Consider the following 8,524-nt stretch of genomic DNA (forward strand, 5'->3'; position numbering starts at 1 on the left):
ACAGCTTGGGTTCTTTTTTTGCAGGCTGGGTGGGTGTTTTTAATAAGCAGGTTTTCATATTTCTGCTTTTCATGGCAAGTAAGCATTCTAATTGAATGCATGGTAGATTACTCAGGTTTAGGTTTAATGAATTTCTTATGATTTAGCTGGAAATATCCATTTTCTATCAGTGTGAATCCATCATTAGTATTGCTAAGGCAGGGGTTGTATTAGTGGTTGTATATAAAGCTCCTTGTTGAACTCAGAACCAGTTGTACCAAACTCTAGACCTCACCATATAGAAAATAGTAATAAATATTCAGTAGAAAGCTGAAATGGTCAGATGTCAGTCTATGCCTTAGGAGAGATAATCAAGAGAATTTCAAAATTCCCCCAAAAGCCATGGTTGCCTAGGAACATACATACCTCCGACTTGAACAAGCTAAAGGATTATATTAATTTATATCTCGTAACCAAAGGGGCTAAATTCCCCTCTCTTCCTCTGCCTGCAGTCTCAGCAGGGAGTACTGATGCACCCAGGCCAAATGCAGCTCCACACAGCTTAGAGGAGAAAGATGAGGATTTTGGTAGCTGCTTTCTGCTGGGCTCCTGCTGCCTCAGTTATCACTCTATCACTTCAAGGCTGGCTCCAGTGTGGCAATCCCTAAAACACAGCATGAGGTGATGGGCCAGGTGATGGCTCAGCAGGCTGCAGAGGCACAGGCAGGGTGGGATGCTGGGGAGGGTGTGGATGAAGTGCTGCAGAACATAAATGTAGAGAAAAGAGATGCATTGAACAATACAGACCTGCCTGTGATGGTAACTTTAAGACTTGGATTTTGGAAGGAGGTTCACAGCAACCCTCCTTCTGCCTCAAGCTGCTTCAGGGGCATCCTTGAAGCAATTGAATCAACTAGGTAGTTGGCTAAGTAAACAATCTCATGCTATTTCTCTTGCACTGAGCAATTTGTTAACTGATGTTCAACGTGTGAGACATGCAAAACAGAGCAGCAATTGATTTTCTCGTGTTAGTGCATGGACATGGGTGTAAAGATTTTGATGGAATGTGTTGTATGAATCTTTCCAACCATTTGGTATCTATACATAATACAACGATTATGAGGTGCTCCTGGGAGCTGGGCAGGACTGGGGCATGCTCAGCCCATGTGTGTGCTGAGCCTGGCTTCTCACCACAGCAGGGCATCAGTTTTTAGCTTAGAAGGGTGACATTTGCTTTTGCTTCCACTGCTGGGAAAACTTTAGCTGGTTTTGTGAACCCTGAACTGGCCATTGGAGGGATGGATAGCAGATTTAGGCACCTCTCCAGGTGTTTCCAAAACACATCAAGCTTTGAATTGCAGTGGCTCAGGGCTGGACACACCATCTATTCTGCTGCCATCACCCAAGAGGGTGATGAAATTGGGTGGAAAGGCAGAGTGGGCAGCAGTTAGCCGCACTTCTCTCATTCATTGTTTCTGTACCAGCTGCCAGAAGTTGCAAGTCTGAGTTCAAATCTGCAGCAGATACTTTACAAAAGATTTTCGGTCAAGTCATTGCAGAGTTTCTCTCATTGTTTTCTTAAACCATACGTGTCCTCCTCTCTGGGGTTTGACCTCAGGTTCATGAAGTGGTCCTTGGGAGGCAGCCTGAAAACTGCTGGTTGAGAAGCCTCCTCTCAGACTACAACAGTTCTCAAAGGCACCCACTGTTGGGAGGAGAGGGTTAAAAGCTGAAGATTGGTGAGAAGGGATTATATTCCCTCACGTGACTTTGCACATTTTCTCTCGTACTCGAGAATATCAGTGTGGGAAACCCTGTGTTATACCTGCTGCTGTTTATTCCCTGTTCGTTTTGAGAAGTAGAATTTCTGACAGTGCAAATCTTCCCACTTGTGTGTCTCTGCTGCCTGGGTGTTGTTTCAAGATCGTCCTCTTCGCAAGAGTAAATAAATTTACTCTTTGCATTTTTGCCACAGTTTTGCAGTTGTTCTGGTCACCTGCCTGTGTCTATTCATACACCCACCAAACAGGGTATTTGAATTCATTGCGGTTCTCTCAATAATCTGTGAAATGGTAGGAGGGAAATAAATATCTACTTCATTGAGTGCATTTATCATGAGTCCATCCTTTTCCAAGCAGTTCAAATAACTCCTAAAGCGAAGATCTTGCATTTTAGAATAATGACGTGACTCAGACAGTAGATGAAATGAGTAAAGCAATAAGCATCTCATGCAAGAGAATCTGTCCCATCAAATACGTGCCATCTGCACAGAGGATGAGGCTTCAACTTTATTTTCTCATTAACTCTCCTTACAGCAGCAATGAATAAGAAGCTAGAGCAAAAACATTGTTGACTGACACAAGGAGGCCATGGGTTCAATTATTCAGCCATGCCCCTTATGAACTTCTGGATCCTGAACCTTATGAAAAACAACTCAAGGATCTGGTAACTTTAACATAAATCCAAGCTCAAGAAATTATCTTCAAGCATCAAAACATGGATTTTCTTCCAGATGGTTCCTGACTCATCAGGAAAAATGGTGGTATCAGAAAATCAGGCTACCACTCCAAGATGATGTAGTTTTTCAAAACAGGCTGTCAGTTAAATATCAAACTGCCTCACAAGTTAATTTGTTAGAATGGTAAATTTAAATTACACATCCAGATTTGGGAATATCAGAAAGCTTGAATCTCTTTGGTAGAACTGGTTTGTAATTTCCAAACATACCTTTCTAAATATGCATTTATCAGCTTTGTACAGATTCTTTAGTTTTTATATCCACACACATATACATGCACACAGAGAACAAAGAAAATCTTGTTCCTGTATGTTTCAAATATTAGAGGAAATAAAACGGTGACAATTCAGAATGTTTCCAGGAAGAAAAAAAATCAGTTTCTGCTTTAACATAGCATTGAATCAGCATCTGGCCCTCCTCTATAGAAGGAATTGATAATTTCCAACACAAGATCACCTTATTTTTCCTCCTAGAATTCACTGAAATAAAGGCCAAAGGTGTCAATTTTTTTTTTTTGGTAAAATCTTCCCTTCAGACATTTAGAACTAAAAGCCACATGGGATATGCCAAACACTAATTTGTTTTAGCCCTTCATTTGCACGGACAGGTGAAACCCTGCCTGTGTGAGCCTATCCACATTTCCTAGTGAACACTTAAAAAATGCCTCATGACACAAAAATACGCAGATAGCAGTGCAATAGAAATACTTGGGTAGATAATTAAATTAGTGTCAGAATTGCTTCTCAATTTAATCTTTTTTTATGATTTCCATGAAACATCTGGGAATCTTTAAATTTCTTTCCTAGGGCATTGAAATTCAGTTGATCACCTACTGTTTTAAAAGAACTAATCTAGTGTTGTGATTAGTTAAAAATCTTTTAGAGGAAAGAATTGAAACAGAAATAGATTGAAAGTATTCTGGCATCTGTAGGAATTAATACAAACTTGCTTCCCCTATCTGTGATTCCTAATTGAATTCTGTGTGAAGCAGGTTGTAACCTTTCTTCCAGCACCTGATGGAAATATTTTGTATCTTTGTCCTACCTTCAAGATCAAGACACCCACCTCATGATTCAGTAGTGAATAACAAGGGGAATGAGTTATGAAGCCAGAGTAGCTGGCTTGACTAATTAATTCTGTTTTTAAAGTGCTCCCAATGTTGAAGGGAGCAGGGAGTGAGAGAGGGACGTTGGAGGAAGAGGGAGAAATAAAATGCAAGCAAATAAGGCATGAGATGTACACATTTAAGCTACCTTGTGGGGACTAATATATTACTGCTTTGGAAATGAGGTAAGAGAAGTTTTAAGAGGTCCTGAAGAGTCTCGTGGAGGAAAAAAGCAAAGAGATGTTCATACTCACTGCTGATATGAGTGGTAAAAAAATAATGTTCATTGGTGAAGAAACTCCAGCTGCTTAACCAGTTTAATTTTTTAGGCCTGTGCATGGCTAATAGTACTTGTCAATAGGATGTCTTCTCCTATATATGAAGGTTTTCTGAGCAGTGAAGAGTAATCTTTTTAATACTAAGTGAAGAGCACAATTCCCTCTTCACTGCCAGCCATGATTCATGCATTTAAATCCTGTTCCAGTAGCATAAACTGAGCTCCCAGGACACTAACACGCTCAAATGCTTCTCAAAATGGTTTCAGCCACTTCAGGCCAATGCTTTTTAAGCTACAAATAGAACAAAGTGGACCTGTGTGAAATACCTGTCCAGCCCTGCCCACAGAACAGATAGGCTTCTTTGGCCTCCACCATAACACAGGTCAACATATAGCAGTTCCAAACTTGAATTGGATTTTCCTGATTCCTTTGTTCATTTTGCCTCATAACTCAGAAGACTAGAGATATGTGGCCAGCTTTTTCCTGTCCCTTTCTCCAAAGTTTGTGTGGGTGAGGCTGCTCGAGTGCAGAACACTTCACTGTTGGTGAAAAACCTTGACCCAAGTTTTGCATGAATGCTACCCAAACAGCACTAGTCCCTTTTTTTCCTTTTTTTTTTCTTTTTTTTTCTTTTTTTTTTTTTTTTTTTTTTTTTTGAGGAGAAGGGCCTAAAAGAGGAACATAACAATGGAAATCAAAGCAATTCTGAGGGGATTTTCCCAGCTGCTTCTCAGAAACACATCAGACATGTTTCTGATAGCAAGGTGTGCAGCAGGCTGAGATGCTCATGTTTCTCCTAAGCCTCATACATCATAGGTGTTTAAATAAATGATGAAAAAAAAAACCCAAACTAAAAAAAAAACCCAAAACTGCCACAAATCTTGCCACTGAAGTTCATGTCTTTTTAAGTACATTCATTATCCCACAAAAAGTGCTGAAGACACTTACTTGTGTGTTGAAATGACTAATTGATTTTTCATCCCATACATACCAACAAATCAAAAGGAAATCAGGTCTAATAGCATTTAACTGGGGAGGCTTATTACTGAAACAAACAGAAAAGTATTCCTGTTTCAGATTAAACAGGACATTTTGTAACACATATCACTTTCTTATCCTATGCTTGCAAAGAAAGCTGAAGTAATTTTTTTTTTGTATTAATAATCCATTGGAATTCTCTGATCTGATAACTCAGTCACATCGTAAGATTTATTCTCAGGCTTAATACTTCCCCATCACTACCTGGGAATATTACAGACAGGAGCTATCAAATCTGAAAACATTTTATTTGTCAGACAAACTGTTTCTGAGCCCTATCTGAACACCACTGGCCAGGCAAAGGCCTCTCTCAAAATAAAAGGGGAAGAGCTCACTGATAAGAGGAAACTCATTTAGGTGGATTGAAAATCATGTCACTAAATTGCTGTCTTCTATGTCCCTTGTGTCTTTGCAACTTTACATTTCAAATTGTTGTCAATAACCATCTTGTATAACTTAGATTGGAGGGCTAGACCTTTAATTTTCAAGACCTTTCATGGGACTAGAAAAGATCTCAGCATCCTTTTTATCCAGGAAGGCAATTTACATCTCTTTCCTCTTTCCTTGTGGCTACATTGATATGGTGCTAAGCAATCCTTCTCTTCATTTCCAGTGAATGTTTTTGATTTTTCAAGTCTATTCCACTTTAAGAACAGCGAGGTTTTCAAAGCTGAACCCCATAGCCAGGCACTCAGCATATCATAACTAATTCAACATATTATCTGCAATATGTATCCATTGACAAATGCAGAGTCAGAATTAATATTGTACCTGATTTGAAGCTGATTGAGGAAGATACTATGCACTGACTATGAAAGGAGTTGGGGCTTGCTGCCTCATAATATTGCTATTCTGTTGTTGGTAAACTTTTCAGTGTCAAGTTTTCAACTTTTTCATCCTGTTGAATCAGACCATCCAGGTCTTCAAAATTACTGACAAAAGTTGCTGTCTGCAGTGCATTTCCTATTAAATCCTCACTAATCCTCAAAATCTCTTGTGACTTTGTCCTTTTTACCTTCTCTCTCAAAAAATATTGCTGAAGCCAGCAGTTTGATAATTGAGGATTTTCTTTCTCTTCAGAAGACTATTTTATTTTTGCCATCATAATGAACTTTTCTGATAAGTGCTGGAAACAAACTCTAGGCAGGTATTGACCAGGAAATTCTTTCAAATGTGCTTCACTCTGAGCTGGATCTTTGGCTGGTACAAATGGAAAGGATTCCTGCAAAGCTTGCAGAGGTGTAACAGCTGCAAATCAGGAGCAGAGCTAGCTCCCAGTGAATGAAGAATTGTTCTCCACAGTGTGTTCTGCAATGTTTTATCTGCAACTATTCTTCAACGTCCATTTTGTGCTAAGACTAGTTTGTTATTGGGTATTGTTTTCCTCCAACTCCCCCACTGATCTGACAAAGTGTTACTTTTAATTAAGTTTGGTATCTACTAGAGATATGTAGCAAGAGGAGCATAGTTTGTTATTTCTCCTGATGAGGTGCAAATGTGTGGGAATTTGAGGCAGTCATAAGGAAAGCACAGCACAGAGATATATTTACTTGCCTCAGAAAAAAAAAAAAAGATGTCAATACAGAAATTCCTTACCAGAGTTTATTGGCAAAACCATTTTGTTTTTATGTTTACCTTTTTGTGAAAGCTGATGCTTATGTTCTTTCCATGTAACTCCATTTTCAGCTCTTAGGGCCCCTGTATTTTAGTGGTAGCTTATTCCCCCTTGCTCTGTTTTCAGAATGCTTTGGGTATGTTTGGGGACTTTTTTTACTTCTGTGGTGTTTTGAAAAAAGCACTCCATTTGCTGTAGCGTATATTTGCTTGTGTGAAAGGCATCTGCTTTATAGCTGAATGTGCATGGAGAAGCTCGGGTTTGTAGGCTTATTTTAAATGATGCGTGGACTCGCTAATTCAGTTTGTTTTCCCCTGTGCTTATTTCCCATATAATTCGCCACTACAGGAGTCAGGTATTATTGTTCCCCTTTGTCTATTTTCTTCACAGCAGACAGGAGGTAAAGTTCAATGGAATTGCTCTTTCAGTCATGTTTTGTTAGTCCATTCTGAGCCTGAAGGAGGCAAAGGATCCTTGGAGTTCTCCCTGCTCTTCCTTGGCCAAGCTACCACCCTAACACAGGCCCTCCATGTGCAGGTGTCCTGCCAAGCCTCCTGGCATCAACCACAAACAAGGGAGGATGAAACTTGTCTTGTCTATCATACCAGTGTTTTGAGATTTCTGCAGGGTGGGAGAAATGGGTATTTATAGCTACTTAAGTCTGTGGGAGCCTTAAGGTTTTTCATCTCCATTGAGAGCACAAGCGTTCTAACAGGAGACAACTTTTCATGTCATCTGCCCCATTTGCAATGAACACACTGGACGTTTCTTTACTAGGACCATTTGTAAACATCTACCAAAATCATATATCAAAGAAGACACGGTTTCACAGCTCAAACCAGCTTCCCCAACATTTTCAGTAGGATTTCAGAATGATTTTGTTTTGTGTAACAGTATTGTTATTCCTTTGTTCCTTGGTCCCCTTTACCTATCGGGGGTATGTGGGAGAGCCTCAGAAGTTTCTTATCTCAATTTGTATTTAGGGTCCTGAAATTCTTCTTCATTAAAAGCGGCATTGATCTTCTGGATGTAATTACATCTGTCTTCCTGTAATTATTAATTTCTTAATAGCTTTATGAAGGGCTCCTTATTCCATCTTAAGTGCCATTTGGATGCCCTTTTTCCTCTTACACAGATTGAATCAGTAATAATAAAGCTGACAGAAATTCAGCAAGTGCTCTACAGATATTGCCTGCAGTGATGGTTTCACTCACCTGTGAAATGCAGCCATCTCTGGAGTGGAAGCCACTGAATATTTTAACAAAATCTTTCTGAAAGAACAGAATTAAGAAGTGTACATAAGTAGTTCATTTTTGTACCAAACTTCTGCATTTAAGAACTTTCTAGATTTTTGTTGTTTCCAACTTTGGAAATGTAACTTGAAGGGTCCTTTTTAGGAGACAGATTTTTCTCATTATCTGATATCCCAATTACCTGTCTCAACTTGGAGACATTCAGCAATTTTTTGTCTTTGTAACTATGGTGACCAGGTCAGCCAGTTGATTTTACCTAGTTAATTTAATTATTTTCTGACCATGTGGCAAACTGAAAGCTGCTTATTCTCAGAATGGGGAAAGGGGTGTTGTTTGCGATTCGGACTGAGAGAAATTCTCTCTACCCTCTGCATTTAATCCACAGGTGCTGTTTCTCTCATCAAATTGCCTCACATAACTGGTATTTGTTAGCTTATTTTTTAGTAATAGTTTTTCCATGCCACATCAAAGTTTGTTAGGGCTTCTGGAGGAATATAATAAGTGTTCAGCATAATTTGATAGAAAAACTCCTATTGATTGATCAAGAAGGTTCCTTACCTGCCTTGTCTTCTTCAAATTCCCCTTTGGATACCTCAGGGAAGAAAGTAAAACCTGAAACAGAGAAGGCAGTGATCAGGTCTGGGTTGCACTGCATACATGTTGTTTAAGGGATTATGTTAGGTTTCAGATGGTGGTGGAGGGTCCATCTGGCCATGGATGTGCTCACCTTCTTGCTGA

Source organism: Passer montanus, unplaced genomic scaffold, assembly GCF_014805655.1.
Source record: "Passer montanus isolate IOZ18808 unplaced genomic scaffold, ASM1480565v1 scaffold21, whole genome shotgun sequence".
Taxonomy (NCBI): domain Eukaryota; kingdom Metazoa; phylum Chordata; class Aves; order Passeriformes; family Passeridae; genus Passer; species Passer montanus.